Source organism: Lactuca virosa, chromosome 4 (genome assembly GCF_052849685.1).
Source record: "Lactuca virosa cultivar CGN04683 chromosome 4, Lactuca_virosa_CGN04683_v6, whole genome shotgun sequence".
Lineage (NCBI taxonomy): Eukaryota > Viridiplantae > Streptophyta > Magnoliopsida > Asterales > Asteraceae > Lactuca > Lactuca virosa.
The window spans coordinates 223,111,222-223,134,395 of NC_136429.1; positions in this window are offsets into that span (position 1 = coordinate 223,111,222).

Below are 23,174 nucleotides of genomic sequence, written 5' to 3' on the forward strand. Positions count from 1 at the left end.
GAAATCCTCTCGACTCGCCGAGTCTCTTGCACGACTCGCCGAGTCCCTATTAGTCCATTATGTTTACGACCTTTTCCAGTGGGACTCAAGGTCCCAAACTTCAGATCTATACTCTACTAGTGTGGATAACACGTAAAGTTGCAAACTTTACGTGCATGCAAGGCCTCACATGGCCATAATCACCAAAACTAACCTTCAACAAGGTTTTCATGCATGGAGAGGGAATGAGCTTAATAAAAGGTGCAACTTTATGATATTTGGGGCCTATGAAGGTCCAGATCTAGAACCATATCCTTGTGATAGGTCCAGATCTAAGCTTGCTTCCATTTCCTCAAAGTTGATCATAACTCTCAAATAGAATCTAGGCTTAAGGTAATAGATTCATACCTCAATTCAATGCCCAAGACGAACTAGATGTTAGATCTAGTGCTTTCCCCTTGATACTTCTTCTTCAAGCTTGGAATTCCTTCCACAATCCCAAGGATTAATGATCCCAAGGATCTTACTTCACACACCCAAGTGTTTGTGGCCATAAACGCTCTCTTATGACATTAAGGGAGGCTAAAAAGGCGTATAATGATGTTTATATAGGGGGCAAACCCCGAAACTAGGGTTTTCTCTAAACAGCTCTGACTCGCCGAGTCGGGCCTTCCGACTCGCCAAGTCAGTTTCGACCCGCATCCAAAATGTCTCGACTCTACTCGACGCGTTTGCTTCTCCCAACTCGCCGAGTCCATGAATAAAACCTCCCCAATTTGGCAACTTTCCAACCAACACCTGAACCAGGTGTTACAAGTCTCCCCCACTTGAACTAGAATTCGTCCTCGAAGTCTGCTGACCCAAACAAATCGGGGTAATGCTCTCGCATCTCCTCTTTCGGTTCCCAAGACCACTCGGAACCCTTCCGATGCTGCCATTGCACTTTCACCAGCCTTACCTCCTTATTGCGAAGAACCTTCGTCTTCCTATCCAGAATGGCAATGGGCTTCTCAATGTAGTTCAAGCTCTCCTCCACCTGGATATTACCCAACGAGACAACCATAGCCTCGTCTGTGACACACTTCCGAAGTTGTGACACATGGAATGTGTTGTGAATCTGGCTAAGCTCCTCTGGCAGATCCAAGCGATATGCCGCTTTGCCCACCCGGGCCGTGATCCTGAACGGGCCTATATACCGAGGCCTCAGCTTTCCCCTCTTCCAAAACCTAATGATCCCTTTCCAGGGCGACACCTTCAGCAACATGAAATCCCCCACCTGAAACTCAAGATCTGATCGTCGTCGGTCGGCATAGCTTTTCTGATGGCTCTACGCGACCCGCAACCGGTCGCGCACATGCTGAATCAACCCACTAGTCTTGGGCACTACTTCAGTGCTTCCCGTGACCCGGTGTCCAACCTCATACCAACAAACCGGGGTCCGACACCTTCGTCCATATAACATCTCGAATGGAGCTCGGTCGATACTGGCATGGTAACTGTTATTGTACGAAAACTCTGCCAGTGGAAGATACGTATCCCAACTCCCTCCAAAATCCAACACGCATGCCCGTAGCATATCCTCCAGTGTCTGGATCGTTCTCTCACTCTGACCGTCGGTCTGGGGGTGGTACACCGTACTAAAATGTAGCTGAGTGCCCAACTCCTCGTGGAATTTCTTCCAGAACCTAGATGTAAACCGAACATCACGGTCAGAAACTACCGACACGGGCACCCCGTGTCTAGCCACCACCTCATGCACGTAAATATCTGCCAACTTTTATGTGGATATACTTTCGGATATCGGAATGAAATGGGTACTCTTCGTCTGTCTATCCACAATCACCCATATGGCATCCACACCCCTTGCCGTCCTTGGCAACTTCGTAATGAAGTCCATCGTGATCTCCTCCCACTTCCACATGGGAATGGGTAGCGGCTGGACCTTACCATGAGGCCGTTGATGCTCGGCCTTGACCTTCCTGCAGATCAAGCACCGCTCAACAAACCAAGCAATTTCTCGCTTCATGCATGGCCACCAATAACTCAGCCTCAAGTCCCTATACATTGTCGTAGCTCCTGGATGTATAGAGAACCTGGAATTATGCGCTTCCTCCAATATATTTTGTCTCACTCCCCCAGTCGTCGGTACCCACACCCGACCACACTGCGTCAATAGGCCTCGACTATCCTTAACAAACAAAGGATACTGTCCTCGGATCCTCTCTATCTTCCAATTCTCTTTCTTCACCCCCTCAACCTGAGCCTCTTTGATCATCTCCAACAATGGGGAGATCAGCGTCATCCTCAAATCCACACTCCCAATCGGGGAACCTGACGTCTTACGGCTCAAAGCGTCAGCCACTACATTGGCCTTCCCTGGGTGGTATAGAATCTCGCAATCATAGTCTTTTAGTACGTCCAACCACCTTCTCTGTCACATGTTGAGGTTCTGTTGGTCCATCAAATAGTTCAGACTCTTGTGGTCGGTTTAAATGGTACACCGCACTCCATACAAGTAATGCCTCCAAATCTTGAGGGCAAATACTACTGCCCCCAGTTCCAGATTGTGAGTGGGGTAATTCGCCTCATGTGGCTTTAACTGTCGCGAGGAGTACGCTATCATGTGCCCTCTTTGCATCAATACTGCACCTAACCCTGTAATCGATGCATCACAGTACACCACCTGATCGTCTAACCCCTCAGGTAATACAAGGATCGGAGCTTCACAAAATCTCCATCTCAATGTCACGAAAGCCAACTGTTGATCCGTACCCCACCGAAACGTCACATTCTTCTTGGTTAGTCGTGTTAATGGCACAACAATCTTGGAGAAGTCTTGAATAAATCTCCGATAATAACCTGCTAAACCCAAGAAGCTACGAATCTCAGATGCATTCTTCGGTACTTCCCACCGCATCACAGCCTCAACCTTGGCTGGATCAACCGAAATACTCTCTTGGTCGATGATATGCCCCAAGAATTGTACCTCTCGGAGCCAGAAATCAAAATTGGAGAACTTGGCATACAACTTCTCCGCCCTTAAGGTCTCCAGCACCTCCCTTAAGTGTTGTTCGTGTTGCTCCCTGGTCTTAGAATAGACCAGGATATCATCAATGAAAACGATCACCGACCGATCCAGCATCGGTCTACACACCCTATTCATAAGGTCCATGAACGTTGTTGGGGCATTGGTAAGCCCAAACGGCATCACTACAAACTTATAATGCCCATACCGAGTCCTGAAAGCCGTCTTCGGTATATCCTTATCCCGAATCCTCATCTGATGGTATCTCGACCGAAGATCAGTATTGGAAAACCAAGATGCACCCTGCAGCTGATCGAACAAATCATCGATCCTTGGCAACGGATAAAGGTTCTTCACCGTTAGCTTGTTTAGTTCCCTATAATCGATACACATCCTATGGGATCCATCCTTCTTTTTCACGAAAAGAATTGATGCTCCCCACGGGGAACTACTCGGACGAATGAACCCTCGGTCTAACAGCTCCTGAAGCTATGTTGATAACTCTTGCATTTCGGGTGGTGCCAACCGATAAGGTGCCTTTGCTATCGGAGCGGCACCCGGCACCAAATCGATGCGAAACTCCACCTGCCTCTCCGGAGGCACCCCTGGTAACTCTTCGGGGAAAACATCCCGAAACTCCTGAACAATTGGCACACTGCCTACATCCTTCGTGATCTCTACCCTTGTATCCGAGATATATGCCAGAAATCCCGAACAACCCTGCTGCAGGAACCTCCTAGCCCTCGCAGCCGAACAGAGGGTCGACCCATGCGATGCCCTATCACCATGTAGCACCAGTTCTCCCTCACTTGGGGTTCGAACCCTCACCAACTGATGCTCGCAGTCAATCATGGCCCCGTTGGCCCCCAACCAATCCATTCCGATAATCACTTTCAGCTCTCGCAATGGTACCTAAACTAGGTCGACACGAAATCTCTCACCAAGCACATTCAGGACACAATCCTGATACACCCTCGCAACACTAATGGTGCAGTCATCTGCAATCTCCACCTCGAGCGGGGAATCTAAAGTTTCCGACGCGTCCCAGAACTTCTTGCTAAGCGCAAGAGATACGAACGATCGGGTAGCACCCGAATCAAACAAGACATGAGCAGACATACCATTGACCAAAAAGGTCCCTATACAAGCATATAGTACACATAAGAGAAACAGATCCATATAGTAGAGAAGAATGAATATGTAGCAGCCACAACGTCTGGCGCTGCCCGTGCCTCCTCGGTAATCAGCTGAAATGCCCGGCTCTTTACTGTTGGAGCATCTGCCTTAACAGGGCGGCCATCGGTAATCCTCATTGTGGCGGGCGCAGGCGACGCCACTGCTCCTCCTCCTCTCTGCAACTTCGGACAGTTGACCCGCTTATGGCCGGTCTAATTGCAGTGAAAACAGATTAAGCCCTTCGCGGGGCAGTTCCTGCTCATATGTCCCTGCTGGCCACATGCATAACATCCCGAGCCTACGATACGGAAAGCTCCATTGTGTACCCGGCTACACTTGGCAGATCGGCCTCGACCCTGCTGACCCTTGCTGGGAGTGTTTGACGTCTTAGGCTTCTTAGCCTGTCCTACTGCTGCCTGAGCCTGCTCGGGCTTCCGCTTCGTGCGGGATTCCAGCTCTATTTCCCATTCCCGGGCCTTCTCCACCATTTCATTCAGGGTCTTGCACCCCGTAAAGCTCACAAACTCCCGAATATCGTCCCTCAGCATGGAATGATATCGGGTCCGCCTCATTTTCTCATCGGTAGCGTATTGCGGAATCAACAAAGCTCGTTCCCGAAACTTGGTGGTGATCTCCGCCATAGTCTCGGTGGTCTGTTGCAAATCATGGAACTCTTGCACTAATCGCTGCACCTCAATGGGTGGTGCAAACTCCAAGTCAAATCGTCGAACAAACTCGGCCCGCAGCAATCTCAGCCCTGAATGATCTGAGTCTCTCTTCCATGATCTCCATTATGCCCTCCTTGACCGTTCCAAAAATGATTAGGGTAGCGTCAAGGATGCCCCTGGTAAGCTCGGCTGCAATAAGCTCGCGCAGCCTTTCATCTATGCCGTCTGTAGTGCCACCCGATCCATTCCCGGATCTAGATCTCGATCCTGATCCTCCCGTCCTGAAACGTGTCACTACCATGCTGAACTGGAATGTCATAAATCATAACGATCAGGATTTTCATAAAGCGGATCTCTCCACACCGGTCCTCCTTGATGTCGTCAGATCTAACATTAGATCGGGTACAGGTCCTGTGCTTCCAGTAGTACGGGCCCAATACTACCTTCCACACCTACCTGTACCTTTCCCCAAGACTCGACCTGATAACTCTAATTCGTTCCAAATAAACCATATACTACCAACCACCGCATAGCCCAAATCCTAGGTTGTTCTAAGATTTTCTCTACCCACATCAAACAGATCAATCATAACAGGTTGCCTTTATGCAAGCAAATTATACACAGAAGAGGATCAAATAGACTTTCGAATAAAAGATTCTACCCTAGGACCACAACCAGACAAGGAACAGGAAATAAGGCCAAATCGATCATTCTAAGGCTATAAGCTCCTAACCGTATATAATTTTAAAAGCATACACATAGAAAATTCCATACGATCATCCAAGTTCAAATATCAGAATAGCATGACTAGCATATTGGGGATCTACTTACTTGGCTCGGCTGATCATGTGCGTTGCACTCTCATCTTTTCCTTCTTTCAAAAGCTTTTTATGTCATTTTTGGAAAACAAATTTACCATTTCCTTAGTTTGAGTCCTGACACACCCGAGAGTGTGCCTGAATCTCTCAAACCAAGGCTCTGATACCAACTTGTAACGACCCAAATTTTACAAAGAAATTTTTCATTTTTAATTAGTCAACCATATTTCATAAAACATGAAGATCCCAATAATTCTTTTCAAAACCACAAACATTACAACATTATTATTTTCAAAACATCAGAGTGTCTCCCAAACCATATCGGAAAAGAGAGATAGAGTGCACGTCGTATCATCACGCCTTGCCTTTGCCCTTGGGCTCCGATGTACCTAAAACAAATCCACAAACGGTAAGCTGAAAGCTTAGTGAGTCCCCCCAGAGCATACCCCACACAAACCACATATCACATCAGCTATAAAGCTACCTCTACCACATATCACATGTCAATTATCTATGAAGTTATCTCTACCGTTAGCCACAAAGGCTATCTCTACCATCAGCCATAAAGGCTGTCTCTACCATCAGCCATAAAGGTTGTCTCTACCATTAGCCATAAGGCTATCTTAAAAAGTTGAACCGGAAACTGAATTTAGGTATGTCCTACGTTGCTCCTCCCAAACTGCCAATAACAACAAGTAAATAATCTCAACTCAGCCCCTAAGGCTCCTCTGAGTCAAACCTGGTCAAAGTCTAGGTCTGTAGTCAAGGTCAACAGTTCATATTGACCTTGACTCGATGAGTGCAATCAGCCACTCATCAGGTTCCTTGCTTAACTCATCGACTCGTCGAGTAATTCGAGAGACTCGTCGAGTTCCTTGATGTTTACGGCTGTAAACCCCCAACCGAACACCCTTGACCGTGAACCCTTGGCCGTAAACCTTTGGCCGTGAACGAGGAAACCCACTCGACTCGCCGAGTCACTTGTACGACTCGCCGAGTCCCTATTAGTCCATTATGTTTACGGCCTCTTCCAGTGGGACTCAAGGTCCCAAACTTCAGATCTATACTCTACTAGTGTGGATAACACGTAAAGTTGCAAACTTTACGTGCATGCAAGGCCTCACATGGCCATAATCACCAAAACTAACCTTCAACAAGGTTTTCATGCATGGAGAGGGAATGAGCTTAATAAAAGGTGAAACTTTACGATATTTGGGGCCTATGAAGGTCCAGATCTAGAACCATATCCTTGTGATAGGTCCAGATATAAAGCTTGCTTCCATTTCCTCAAAGTTGGTCATAACTCTCAAATAGAATCTAGGCTTAAGGTAACGGATTCATACCTCAATTCAATGCCCAAGACGAACTAGATGTTAGATCTAGTGCTTTCCCCTTGATACTTCTTCTTCAAGCTTGGAATTCCTTCCACAATCCCAAGGTTTAAAGCTCCCAAGGCTCTTACTTCACACACCCAAGTGTTTGCGGCCGTAAAGCTCTCTTATGACGTTAAAGGAGGCTACAAAGGCGTATAATGATGTTTATATAGGGGGCAAACCCCAAAACTAGGGTTTTCTCTAAACAACTCTGACTCGCCGAGCCGGGCCTTCCGACTCGCCGAGTCTGTTTCGACCTGCGTCCAAAATGTCTCGACTCTACTCGACGAGTTGTTCTCCCAACTCGCCGAGTCCATGCATAAAACCTCCCTAATTTGGCAACTTTCCAACGAACACCTGAACCAGGTGTTACACCCCTACCCCATAGTCTCTAGCGGAAAGGGTATAAAGACTTGAAATAAGGGAACGAGTAGCCACAGAACGCATACTTCTAAAAATTGAAATGGGAATTCGTGCTTTGGATAATAGCCGCACTGCCGATAACAAGGAGTTTATGGAAGCTGCTGATAACCTCATCAAAGAGGTAACTGCTTTGAAAGATGAATTCAAGACTTCCCTTGAAAAGCAAGCAGCCCATTCGAAAAAACTGGTAGAAGAAACATATAATGCTTATGAATCTACCATTGCGGTTCTCCAATCAACAATCAACAACCTGAGGCGTTCTCTTTCTGTCAACCCACATACTACCGACATCCTCAAACTCACCAAGCAAATTCATCAGCTCCTTTTCAACACTGGAATTCCCAACAATCTCCAAGTCTCTGATTTAATAAAGTCTCAGTTCACCACAACCTTCTCTAAGATCGATGTTTCTTCCTAAAAAGGGGGAAGTGAGTCCCCTCTGCACTCTCACCCGCATCTTTATCAAGGCCATTCACATCAATCTCCTCCAAGAATCCCAATTCATCATCCAATTAATTCAAGGATCCCAACTCTGCAACCATCTCCAAGGAAAATTCCTCCAAGACAACCAACTCCGGTGCCTTCTCCAAAACAAACTCCACCGTAGCAGGATCCACAACAATCCTCTGATGAAACTCCCCCACGGTTTAAAATTTTGGAACCCTATATGTCCTCAGATCACTCAAGTGACTCTCCAGCCACTCAACAAAAGAAAAAAGATTGGAGGGCAGCGAAGTGCATTGAACAGATATGGAAAGAGCATGGTTTCTATACAACCATGGATGAAACCTTAATCAACTCTTGGGTGAATCCCACCAGAAGACTTCTTGACGATGATTATCGACCTATCCTAACCTATGCTGAACCTCCATCCGATGGATATTGGGATATTCCTGTCTCACCCAACTCCAAATTCTTCCCAGCCTTCGAGCCTTTTGATCTAAGTCTTCCTGAGGATCAAAGACTCCCTCTCGAGTTTGAACGTTCAAACCAGTTTCATGCTAAACATGGAACTGCCTTCGAAAGCATTTGGTCGAATGATAGACCATCAACGGTGAAGAATTACAAAGTGAGGAAATTTATGAAGACTGATTTCGTTCAGTATATACTCACAAGGAGAGGTGATGAAACATAAGGAAGCAGGCTGACTTTTCCTGCATGAATCCTGAAGAAGTGTTTCTGATTGGTAGAGTCTTCCAAGTCAAATCCGAAAAGCACCTAAAGATGAAGATTTCTTATGAGAAAGCTTGTGTGTTTCTCAAGGCACTTGTTTGTGACTTCGGAAACATAGATATGGATATTCACCCTGTGCTTACCAAGAAGTTTAACTTCCCTGCTTTTCAACCCGCACCAAGCTTCACTGAAGTCTACCAAGAAATGTCTCTTGGTGCAACCAACTTCCCTGAATTAGGAGTTGTGTTCAAGAAATCCAACAGTGGCATCAAATACTTCGTTCCTGTTACTGCAATACATAGACATACCCGAAAGCAACTGTAAGTGACTATGACTTCGGTTCAAAGGTCCAAAAACACAACAGATGAATTAAAGTTTGAGCTAACAAGAAGAATCAAGTGGCTGGGTGAAGTGATGAAGTTCTGGTGGATTCTCATCAAATTCTTGAAAGTGGATAAATGAAGAAGTAAGTTGTAGAGGTCACTTTGGGGGAAAATGTTGTTACATAAAGTGACCCTCTAAACTCATCCGCAATCATAATTCTGTCTACCGCAATCCGTCTTGCCACCGTAATGGATGTTTGTCTACCGAAGTTGAAAGATTTTGTTTTGAACCGCAACCATCTCTACCACAATGAAGAAATTGTGTTACATCAACTGACTTTGAGTGTTAGCATTTTATTGTCCAGTGAACCTTGCATGGTCACTTAGAGTCAGTAGTTTATTATAGTTTATTCAAGAGGTAACTTTTTGGAACTCTATAAATAGAGTCTCTTTCTTCAAGAATTCAACACATCTCTTTATCACTTCTTCTTATCATATATCTTATAGATCTCTCTGAACTTTCACTCTGAAATACTAAGATCATTTTCTTATATCTCTATCTCATTATATTCGAAGACCCTCTTCACCTTAAACTGATCACACATACTAACTTGAGTTTGATTGCAAACCTCGTTATGAATCAGTTTCGTGTATACTTGATATAACTTGTTGTCATTTACATTTCCTTACTTTTCAGAACGTTATAATTCCGCAACTAACTATCTAACAAATCTAACTTATTATTGTTGAGCTTTTATGATCCTTTGAGATTAACTTATTCCGAAACTATAATCTTGCACTAATGTTTATTCAAGTGTTTCTCCCAAAGTTTTTTTCTCAACAATGATAGTATTCACATAGTTCACACAAATTAAGTTTAGTCGAACCCATTAATAAAGTCTGTCTTTTGAGCTAAGTATGAATGGTCACACTTCAACTTTAAAACTTTATTATTCTAGAAATGATATTTTGATTTGGATTTAGTATTTGGATATTGGAACATTATAATAACAACTATTATACAATGTTTTGATATTGATGAATTAAAGAATCAAGTATAGAACAAATCAGAGTATGAAATCAATTAAGAATGCGAGATTGAACACCAGATGTAAATATGATCTTGTTTCAGCTCTATTACGCTTTCGAATGTTTACAGAGAATAAAGAAAGGTCTGTAAAAAACTCTTATCTAACTCTAGTAAATATCCCTATTTATAGGGAACGAAAGCGTACAAAAAATATACTAAGGCATAGACACTAACGCTTCGAATAAAAGCGCCTTAGTAAAATACATTACAATACATTCGAAGAGTACAGAATACAATTCGACTTATTACAATAATTCGACCCTTACAATCTCCCCCTTTGTAATCAAAGTCGAACTACTTAATTTGTAAGAAGCTGGATAGAATACAGCATTACTCTTCGAATCTCCGTGTACCAGGAGATTATCTTCTTCAGCTCTTTCTTATCTCCTTCATTGTTCTTCTTACAGTGATTCATACGAACAATTAAATTCGTATATTGAGACATTGAATACCTTTCCACTTCGCATGCCTGGAACAAGAAACGTTTTGCTTTACCAGCCTTGTCTTTTCCTGCGAAGACCATTCCAAAAGGCTTCAGGCAAATTTCACCATCAACATACTTCTTCAATTCTGCCTGAGTCTTCCTAGGAGCCATCGGAGCTTTAATTTCCATACCTTTAGCCGTAGCTAACTCCACATCTGTAAGAGCCAAGCACTCATAGTAATTTTCGATGAAAATCTTGATGTGAGCAACCCCAAGCTTGAATTCATCAGGCTCTCTGTTTTGAAGGTATGAAAATGATTTGTCTTTTAAAATTAATGCAACTTGTATAAGATCATACAAGTTCATTAATGGAAAATCTGCAACAGTAAACTCACAAATATTTCCATTTGCCCTGGCAACCACATACTTGAAATTTTGAACTGTGTTTTCGAATACCACATCCTTTTTCATACTGATCACTTTCTTGATTTTAATCGATGACCATACTTCCTTAGGGGCTTTTGCAAGAACAGCATCAAAACGAATTTTCATGTGTGTACCTTCAACCTTTTCTTTAAAATTTCCTTCTGCTTTGAACTGAGGCATGATGAACATCATTTCGTTTATTGGAAAATCCAGCTGGCTTGCATCAGTATTCGTAACCAAATAACTTTGTTTTGGTTTCTTTTCAAACGAATACATGTGATTATACGCTACCTTGGCCTCGATTGTTTCGTAATTGTAGTGTTTGGATGGATCACCTTTGTCCATTCCCTTCGGATCATCAGCACGCTGAGCCATAATGCTTTGAATCAACCTTAGTTTTTCAATTTCAGCTTCTGCTTCAGCCTTCTTTTCTTCTTTCGACTTTTCCACAACAATCGATTTCCCTTTATCTTTCAAGGCTGAAGTATCAATTACTTCTTTTGGTTTCGAACCACTCTCACCAGTCTCTGTAGATTTACCAATTACAATTCCTTTCGAAATAGGTCTTGTAATAGGTAACGTTGTAATGACTGTTGAAGAAACCATCCCGGCAGAAACTATAACTGGTTTTGTTGTTGGGATCTTTGAAGAAAATACCTTTCCTACAACTTTCGCATCTTCATCACTCGCCTTCGATTCACCAGTTTTTCTTTCTCCCCCTTGCACCCCTGTGAAAACAGGTGGGGCATATGTTGTTGGAAGAAGGCTTGTAATGCGAAATATAGGAGCGAGTTGCTTGTTGAGAAGTGCTTCGAATTGTATGAATTTTTGTGATAAAAATTCAGGACTAATTAGGGAAGAAGAAACCGGCTTGTCTGATAGATCTTTTAACTCTTTTAACAAAGTGATCACTTCCAAAAAGTTGTCACTTTCGGATGTTGAAAGTTGAGTTAGTTGTGGACTCAAATTTTCATACAATTTAACAAATTTTGTGACTGCATCATAAATGATATCAACCTTTTGATTCAGAGAAGCATAATCTTGTTCAAAATTTCCAATTTCTTTTTGCATGTCTTCGCGGAGTTCACGAATTTGCAAATTGACATCCTCCCTTACTTTCTTCACTTCTTGAACAAAAAGAACATGCCGTTCTTTTGTGACATTCTTCAATTCTTTCACATCACTGGTAAACTTTGAATTTTGAGAATTGATCCGAAGTTCATTATTTTGATCATTATGATCAACCTTCTCCAAAATTCGAGATTCAGAGTCTTGAATCATCCCCGATACTTTACTGACAATTCTGGCTTCGATCATTTTCAACAATGAATCAACCTCCAAACTTGAAACAGACGAACCACCCCCCAGATCAGCTTGAGATTGAATTATAGAATTCAACTTATGATTCAGAATTTTAAATTGTTTCATGGTCAGCAGCATATGATCTGGAAACGCCTCTTCCTCTTCATGAAATTCTAATTCTTCAAACGTACCTCCAAACCCCTCAGTATCAGTTTCTGTCTCCATAAAAATGTTTTCTTGAACATTCAAATTCGGTTTGGGTGTGTCAGTGGATTGAGAAGAAAAAATAGAAGTGAATGGTTGATTGATAATGTTTTCGAATGTAGGAGAATCAGTGGTTGAAGTAGTGGGAAAAATTGATGGTGGTAAATAAACAATACTTTCGAAGGGAGCAGAAGTAGATTCACCTTGATCTTTATTCTTCGCATCTCCATCACCCATATTGACATTTGCATCCGTATCAGATACGTTTGCAGGGATGCCTGAAGTTCGTACCGCCTCAGAAACTGATTTGGCAACCGAATATTCGGGTGGTATGACGACTGTCTGCTCAAGAGTTGAACTTCCTACGTGAGGAGTTAACTCTGTTATTTCTGGAATTCTTTCATCATCATCTTCTGTTGACTCAGTAGAAATCACGAGTTTTCAGATCTTCTTCTTCTTCTTTGACAAATGTTTTGCCATATCCTCAGCCCTTCGTTTCTTGGACACCGGAGAAACAGGTGCTGGCACTTCTCTAATTAAAACACCTTGATGAGTGATTTGAGGTTTTCGAACCACTTTATTTGTAGAAGACTTGCTTTTATGGGTTGAGTTCATTTTGATTCTTCGAAACATACCAGTCTTCGAAGGAATGACAACATGCTCTTGTGTTTCTTCAATAATAGGCTCAACCACTTGAGTCTCAGCAACAGACACTTCAACTATTTCAGGCTTCTTCTTTGGAGATTTCGAAGATTTTAACTCTGTTTCAGTCTTCTTCGTCTTCTTGGATTTCTTATCATCTCTTCCCAATAGTATGCCAGTTTCGATTGTAGAATCAATGGTCTTCAAATATGCCACCAAGACAGAATTCGAAGGATCAACTCGTTTAAGCATTGCATCGGGAATACGAGCAACTGATGGAAAAACTTCAGCACAATCTGTGACATCCTTCGGATAGTGGTACGATTGAAAAACGGCTTTTTCTTCATCATTAGGTACCAAAATCCCTTCCTTGTTGTAAAAGTATTGCAAAATCAAGCTCCAGTATCTTGCACACGAAATACCATGAATAGCATTCGTGTGTTCTACACCCTTTTGGAATTCCTTCCATAATTCTGTAGAATAATCCACTTGAAGATCATAATAGATTCCAGCAACCATTGCATAAACCTCCATTCTTCCTTTATCAAGACCAACTGTTCTCCCAGTTAAACATCTTAGAAAAATTCCAAATAAGAAATTCCATAGTCGTGGAAGACCAGATTTCTTAAAATCACTGATCTTTGATAGTGGAGGCTGATATCCCATCTCATTAAACATATTGACAATTTGAGGAAATGTGAAAGCAACATATGGAGGTGAATTCGGAATTTCAAGAATTTGACAAAAGAGTTTCTTGGATAGCCTGACCTTTTTGTCGTTCACCAGATGAAAAGTAATCGTATCAGAAGCTTTGTTGTAAGTAGCAGTTGATCCTACGTGAGAAAGCCAGGACATTGGAACAGAGAATGAACTGAACATCGCCTTAGACAAAACAGAGTTCTTCAAGGCAACGATTAGCATCTTCAATTCTTCCGGATATTGAGAAACATCACCCTCCAAGTGATATTTTGTTGCTTGAATCTTCATTATTGGTAATGAAGAGGCATCTTCAGTAGTATGACAATCAACATGAACAGAAGTCGCCATTGTTAGGGTTTGAAGATTTTGAAGATTAGAGAATTTGGGAATTGTTCTTTTTGATCGCGTAAACTGATAATGAACCCCTTGAATCCCCTTTTATATGTAACCCTGAAGTTTGAATTTGAAGCGGGATAGGTATTTAATGATATCCGACGTGGCACCTTGAAAATCGGACCATTACTGCGTAAAAGTAGCCATGCGTCAAAAAGTAGCTGTCACATCTCCTTGAAAATCGGACAGAATACCATACGTCATTTATAGACAGCCTTTATTGTTATCTCCATGATGATTGTAACCGTCAGAACCCTTCGTATGGAAGCAAGGCTCTTTCACTTTTGGGATGAAAAGCGAAGTCATATGCCAGATGTTTGAAATCATCAGCCTGAGTTGGTATTACTCAGAACCTCAAGGATTTCATGAGTGTAGTGTTCCAAAGAATGTAGACAAGAAACAAAGATAAGAAAATTTTGGGATATTGTGATGTCAAAATTTAAATTTGACACAAAAGCAGATGAAATCCCGGGCAAAGATTGCTTTGTTAGTCATTAAGAAAAATGATCAACAACTTGTGTAGGTTCCCGTGAATTACAATCGAGTACTTGTTGATAATTATCGAAGGGCTTCTTTTATAACGCTTCGTGGGTAGAAAAAAAAATTCGTTACATATCATCCTAAACATAAGGTGAGAAATTGTAACAGAAATTACTTGTTTAACCAGTGTAGTCAGTGACAAGTGAGTTTTGAAAATTTTAAGTGACATGGACTTTTCGAATGAAACTCACACGAAAATCATATTCAAAAAAAATTTGTGCTGGATCTTGTTGGGTAACAAACATCATGGTTTTCGAATGTTTGATCAAGACCACTCATTTGAAATGAATATGATTTGGAGTTTCGAATTTTGGTACTGAAACAAATGTTTCGTGAAAATCTGGAACATTGTTCCCCGTCAATTCCTTAAAAGTATATTGAAAATTGGGTTTCACTTTCATCACGGTCTCATGATGTCAGATCATAAACACAGATTTTTGATATGTCTAAGTCTCGATGGGTTTGATCAGAGACCTCTCGGACATATGTCGTTGTGTGTGATCGTGTAAGAACTTTATAGGTGAAAAAGATTGATGTAAGACACGAAAAGTACCTCTGTTATTTTTGGACCAAACAGTAAACTCTTAACTCATTTTGAGAAGAGTCAGGTAGCTCAGAGACTAATGTGAATATAAGCCTGATTGGGAAGAAATTTTCGTATGAATAATTTCATTAAGGCTTTCGTACACACACATTGAGTCATCGGAGGCTTTTGGACAACATGCAACAGCATGCTTCTAGGGACAACTTAGCTAGTTCAAGTGATGAAAAATGTATTGATTCATACGAAAAAAAATGTACCTGACCCTAGAACTGCAAGCATAATCCACTTTATATCTTCATGATGTTCTGCAACAAAATACTAAAAAGAAATAAGATTCAAAATATTTTTGTTGTTTTGAATTTTTCGAAAGTAGAGACAGAACAAACAAAAATCTTTTTGGATTTTTAAGTTTTCAAAAATTAAATGACAAAACAAAAGAAAATCTTTTTGAATTTTTGATTTTTCAAAAATTGAATGACAGAACAAAAGAAAATCTTTTTGGATTTTTGATTTTTCGAAAATTGAATGACAGAACAAAAGAAAATCTTTTTGGATTTTTTATTTTTCGAAAATTGAATGACAAAACAAAAGAAAATCTTTTTGGATTTTTGATTTTTCGAAAATTGAATGACAAAACAAAAGAAAATCTTTTTGGATTTTGGATTTTTCGAAAATAAAAAAATAAACTGTAAGTGTTGCAAAAATACGAAATTTTATCATCCCCTTATAAGTGACAAATTTACGAATTCGAAGGGGTCGAAGCGTTGACTATAAACAGTAACCTCTGAATCAACCCTTAAAATAAGTGACAAATTTATGAATTCGAAGGGGTCGAAGCTTTGACTATGAACAGTAACCTCTGAATGCTGACGGATATTGCTTTGTCTTTCATTCAGCGCCTCTGAATCATTCCTGGTCATTCATCATTCGTCTTTTTCACATGGAACAGAATTTCCATCAATCATTCCAAGTCCTTCTATAATTTTGACAAGGGATTTTTCATCTAAAGGTTTCGTGAAAATATCAGCTAACTGATCAGTTGTTTTCATGAAATGTACTTCAATATTCCCATCCTCCACGTGATCCTTGATGAAATGATAACGAAGTGCTATATGTTTAGTCTTCGAATGCTGGACAGGATTATGACAAATTCTTATTGCACTTTGAGAATCACAATATAATGGAATCTTTTTCATATTGATTGCATAATCACGCAATTGACTTTGAATCCATATAATTTATGAAGTGCAGGCAGCAGCAGCCACATATTCTGCTTCAGCTGTTGAAATGGATACACATGTTTGCTTTTTCGATTGCCAGCTCACCAATTTGCCATCTAGAAATTGACATCCACCACTTGTGCTTTTTCGATCAAGATTACACCCACCCAAGTCTGCATCCGAATATGCTTGTACAAAGAACCCAGTTTTCGAAGGATACCACAATCCTAACGAAATTGTTCCTTTAAGATAACGAAATATATTCTTCACAGCAGTGAGATGTGGTTCTCATGGATTAGACTGATACCTTGCACAATTACACACAGAAAACATGATATCAGGTCTACTTGCTGTAAGATAAAGTAATGAACCAATCATAACTTTGTGTCAACTGCAGATTTATCTAACGAAGGTGTCAACTTTATGCCAGTTGCCATTGGAACTCGTAACTTTGTGCTATTTGTCAATCCAAACTTTTCTAGCAGATTCTTCGTATATTTTTCTTGATTAATAAAAATTCCTTCTCTGCTTTGACGAATATTCAAACCAAGAAAATTATTGATTTTTCCCATTATGCTCATTTCGAACTTACTTTTCATCAAATCTTCGAATTCTCAAGATAAAGCAGGGTCAGTTGAGCCAAAAATAATATCATCAACATAAATTTGAACAAGCATTAGATGATCCCCAACTTTCTATCGAAATAATGTGGGATCAACAGATCCTTGTTTAAATTTAGATTGTTTCAAAAATGAAGTAAGAGTTGCATACCATGCTCGTGATGCTTGTTTCAAACCATAAACTGCCTTATCTAAAATATAAACATGATTTGGAAATTCCTCATTAATAAAACCTGGGGGTTGTTCTACGTAAACTGTTTCTTCAAGCTCTCCATTTAAAAATGCACACTTTACGTCCATTTGATAAACATCAAAGTCTTTGTAAGCTGCATAAGCCAGAAATATACGAACCGCCTCGAGTCTTGCGACAGGGGCAAAAGTGTCTTCATAGTCGATTCCTTCTTGTTGTGAATATCCTTTAACAACAAGTCTGGCTTTGTTTCGAACAATATTTCCATCTTTGTCGGTTTTATTTTTAAAAATCCATTTTAACCCGACAATCGAAACATTTTCAGGTTTAGGAATTAATCTCCAAACCTTGTTTTGTTCAAATTCATACAATTCAGATTGCATTGCAACAACCCAATCTGAGTGTTCCATTGCAACCTTAACTGTTTTTGGTTCAATTTTAGAGATGAAAACATTGAACATGCAAAATTCTTGATGAGTATTCAATACCTCATTCTTTGCACGAACTTCAGCTCTTGTTAAAACACCTTCTTGTGGATTCCCAATCACTTGATTCTTCGTGTGATCTCTTGTCCATTTTTCCATTGGCGGATATGCTGGATCAAATTCCAAAGGTGCATCTTCGTATATATCTTCATTCTCTGAACCTGCAATCGAACAAACATCATCAAAATCATTATTATTCTCAATGTTTTCTAAATGCTCCCCCTCAACATTATGCTCCCTCTCAACATCATGTTCCCCCTCAACATTAGCATTCACTCTTCCATTCTCCCCCTCGAAAGAATGTTCTTCCTCAACTAGAGTATTCGAATCCAATTGCTACCCCTCCACTGGATTGTTTTGCATACTTTCGCCTTTCTCTGGAGAAGTTGATGTTGAATCGTCTGTAAGCTTCGTTAGTTCAGAGAAATGATTATCATTTGCATTTATTTCAGCATCAACAGCATGATCTGAAATTCCAAAAATTAAATCATAATCAATATCTAAGGTTTGTGAGGATTCAGATTCATCTTCTATGTTTTTCAAAATTGGATGATTTTCAAACTGCAATGTAGTTTGTTTAATGTAGTAATCATCAAATGTAAGATTAAAAGTTTCTTCAACTTTTCGTGTTCTTTTGTTCAACACACAATATGCGACTGAATGATGTGAATATCCCAAGAAAATCCCTTCATCTGCTTTAGCTTGAAATTTCGTAAGATTATCCTTGAGATTCATAATGAAGCACCTGCATCCGAAAACATGAAAAAATTTGACGTTAGGTTTTCGATTGTTGAGAATTTCATATGGAGTAATGTTAAAACGACGATGAATGAAAGATCTATTTTAAGTGAAACATGCGGTGGATACTGCTTCAGCCCAAAGGTATTGTGGAAGATTCGCATATGCCAACATAGTTCTTGCCGCTTCGCATAGAGACCTATTTCTTCGTTCAACAACACCATTTTGTTGTGGTGTGTACGGAGATGAAAAGTTTTGCGAAATTCCTTTGTCCACCAAAAATGAATCAAGGACCTTGTTCTTAAATTCAGTTCCATGATCACTCTTAATTTTTCAAACAATCTTCTTCAATGTTGTTTCCATCTTCTTGATAAAGTCAATCATGATTTGTGCAACTTCGGATTTAAGCCTGAGAAAATAAACTCACGTAAATCTAGAAAAGTCATCAACAATAACTAAAATGTACCTTTTCTTGTTAAGAGTTGAAACGATTGAAGGACCACACAAATCAATATGTAAGAGCTCCAAAGGTGCAACAATTTTCGAATCTATCGTAATTGGATGACCTTGTTTATGTTGCTTTCCAACTTCACAAGCTGCACATAAAGAATTATTGTCAAATTTAAGTACATGTAAACCTCTGACCAAATCTTGTACCACTAGTTTATTGATGTTTCGAAAATTGAGATGAGAGAGTCTTCGATGCCAAAGCCAACTTAAGTCTGATGTTGCTTTCGAAAGAAGACATATAGCAGGTTTCCCTACTATCGGATTGATGTCCAAAGTGAACATGTCACCTTTCCTTTTCGATTTCAGTAACACTTCTTTTGTGTTGACATTCGAAATAACACTTCCTTCTTCGTTAAAAAGAACTTGATTGCCAGTGCCCACAACAAGTTGGGAAACACTTATCAAGTTATGTTGAAGACCTTCAACATACGCCACACGATTCACTATGAATTGTCCGTTCGTGATCTTCCCATATCCTTTGACTTGACATTTTTTATTGTTCCCAAACTTCACAACTCCAGCATTTTTTAGACTTCGAAAATCACGTAACTTCTCCTTCTTCCCGGTCATGTGACGAGAGCAACCACTATCGATGTACCATTTATTATCATATTGCTCGTCACATAGTACCTTTGTTGTCATTGGTGATTTGTCTGCTGTCTTGGATACGAAGCATCGTCCTTTCACTTCGAATTCCTCGTCATCTGAGTCCTCCTCCATTTTCGCATACATTGCTCCATGTGTTGGATTCCTCATTTCTTCATCATCTGATCCGGATGACCAGATTTGATATGTTCCATCTTCATCCTCATGTTCACCTTTTGCAACCAATGACAAGTTTTTGGCTTTTGCACAAACCTCCTCAAGCTTCTCTGCATAATACGCCTCATCTTTAACTTTATTTTTCCTATCATCCTTCTTTCGAAGCATACAATCATTTGCAAGATGATTAGCTCCGTTGCAATAATGACAATCTACACCAGCATCACCTTTCAGCTTTTTCTTGATTTTTCCTTCAGACATTTTCGAATCTTTCTTCTCAATTTTCTTTTTCACCTCAACAGCAGTTTTACTCACATCATTTCCTTTTACCTCAGCAAGCTTAGTCTTCGGATTGAACGGCTTTTTGAAAAACTTCTTAACACGATTATTCGAGTAAAAAGCTATCACCTCATCATCCGAATTCATGATGAATCCTTCTTCTTCCTAGAATCACCATTTTCAGCTTCTTTCTCAGATATCTTTGACACAAGTGCCAATGGACCTCCCAAATTCAGCTTCGTCTCCTCAGCAATTTCATTTACCTCAGTTTCGTGTGTCTTCAACTGATTGTACAAATCATTGAGAGTTGATGTATCAAAACTTTGTTGATTCTTCACCATCATACTTACGCTTCTCCATTCTTTTCGAAGACCCATCACAAAAATGAGATTGAATTCCATTGAAGTCCTGGTAATTCCATAGCGATTACAACGATAGATTAACTCGTTCAGTCGATCATAGTAGACTTCAATTGTTTCACCTTCTTTTTGTCTGAAATCTTTCAGCTCAACCAAACATTGTTTGACTGAATTGATTTTAGTCTTCTCACTTCCTTGAAACTTATCTTTCAGATTGTTCCAGATCTCCTTTGCAGTTGTACAACTCCTTACATAATTGTACACAACTGGAGGTAAACCTCCTCGCAATTCTCTTATACACTTCTTCTCCAGTTTCTTCAGACGATCAGTTTGATTATCAACAACAGAACTTGTAGTAGATGAACCAATTGCTTGAACAGTCACTGGAACATTAACATTTCCAGTGATACATGACCATAATTCTTCATCAAGACCATTCAGATAATCCTGCATATGATCAGCCCACTGATCATAGTATTCAGGGATTAGCATTGGAATTTTGGTTGATGATCCTAACAAATGAGAAAACGAGGTCATCGAATTGAGATTGAAACTCGCCATTGTTGTACGGAAGTTGATTTTGAAAATTCTTAAGAAGATTTGGAATTTTGAAAACAAACAAGTTGAATCAACCCGAAATTACTAGAAGAACACTCGATTCAACAATTCAAATGCAGAATCAAATCACAGACTAAGATCTAGACAAATTTTTCACGATCAAAAAGTGCGGAAACTTTCAAACCAAAAATTTGATTCAAAAACTTTTTGAATGGATGAAAATCAGATCACAGATGATTCCTACTCTGATACCAATTGTAGTGACATAAAGAACATGGTTTGGCATGCGGAATTAAAGATTGCACAATGAACATGGTGATTTGGTTGTTCAAGAGATGTATTGATTGTATATGGTGTTACACAAAAAGGATCTAGATCTAGACTACATAAATAACACACACTTACACACTCACTTTTACATCTCTCAAGCACACCTCTACAAGTGGTATGAACCCACTATTTATAGAGATGTTTACATGTCTCTCTCTCACTCTTTATCTCTCATGTGTCGAAAGGCTAATGCACCACATGCAAGTGGGTCTACAAAAGTCAAACATTCACAAAGTCATACATGGCTAACTTTGTACCCCAACATTCTCCCCCTCAAAGTTAGGAACAGATGACCCACTTCAAATCTTCCAAAATCGAGCAACTACGCGATCCGAGCCTCAAGGGTGACACATGTCGAAATGAATTTGAAATCTTCAATTCTTCCATGATTCTTCAATTTGGGCTCTAGGATGTGAGACCATACGAACCGAGCATCAACGAATGATTAAGAGCATCCCAAACTCCAATTAATCACCCAAAAGTTGAGCATAAAAACACACCCCAAAAATCTTCAATAAAACCAAACCCATTTCGAAACGAAATCACTTCCAAACTTCCAATTGCATCATTTCGTGTACTTCAAAAATTCAAGGTCACTTCGGTCTTCAAATCCACGTAATATGAAAAATTCAAGTTCGAATTTCCATATAAATTTCTCCCCCTTTTTATAATCGAAATTTGATTATAAAACCTTCAAGGAAAGAGAACGTGCTCTATTCGGAATTTTTCGTGTCAAAACTCCCCCTTAACATGTGGCATAAACTTTGTGCTTTAATCCGGAAAACCCAAAAAATCTTCAATTTTTAGCTTCGTTCACGGACCGCCTTTGACAAAATTTCTCAAAAATGGGTAGAAATTGTCAATTTCAAAATTCTGCAGTGACCCGGTGCGCCTAAAACAGCAAAATATGCAAAACTCTCACCCTTTTCCAAAGTTGGATATAAAGCGTCAATTTGCATAAACTGCAGGGGCCTGAAATACATTTTCTTTAATTTTCAGCAAAAACAGTCCTTTTCCGAATTTGGGTATGAACCGCCAAACATTCGAAGCCTCAGGGACTATTTTCGAAAATTCTGCCATTTTTGCTCCAAACATACGAAGAGTTGTCCTAAACATTCGAAAATTCAGAAAATTTTCGAATTTGGGTGAAAAGTGTCAAACATTCGAAACTTCAATTAATTGTGGAGGGTACCAAATATTCGAAAGTTCAGGGGCTGAATTCGAAAATTCTGCTTTTTGATCAAAACATACGAAATTTTGATCATTCATACGAAGCCTTTTTCCATTTGTCAACCATTCGAAATTTGAGGGACTACATTCGAAAATTTTACTTCTCCTTTCCAAACATACGAAAATTTTGCATCCAAACATACGAAAATTTTTCCTTCTCTCTCCCCTTCGTACGAAAATCATCTTCCGCAAAATTTTCTCTCTCCTCTTCGTATGATCATAGCACCAAATCCATAACCATATTCACGAATTCGAAGGCATTCGAAGCCTCTTAACGAACAGTAACCTCTTAATCATCCAACCTCTGAATCGAATTATCTCACTTCGTATCTTCAAAATAGTTCTTACAGTTCTTCGTTTTCAACAGGCATACTTCGAATCGATCAACCCCAAAATCAGACTCTGTTTCTTCAAGCAATAACTCAAAATCATTATCACAATCCAAACAACAAACAGGAACACTTCGTACATCATCACTCCTAGTCGACTATCTGCAAACATTTTCCATTGAACCATGGCTTCGTTCGTTTTCAAGAAATTCGTTCCCAAAAATTCGTTCTTCCAGTTCTTCAACAACGACATCTAAAGCTAAAAGCGAATCATCCAAATTACGACTCCAAACCATCGAGCATTCGAATCTTGTTTGACCATCAAACAAATTGACCAATTTG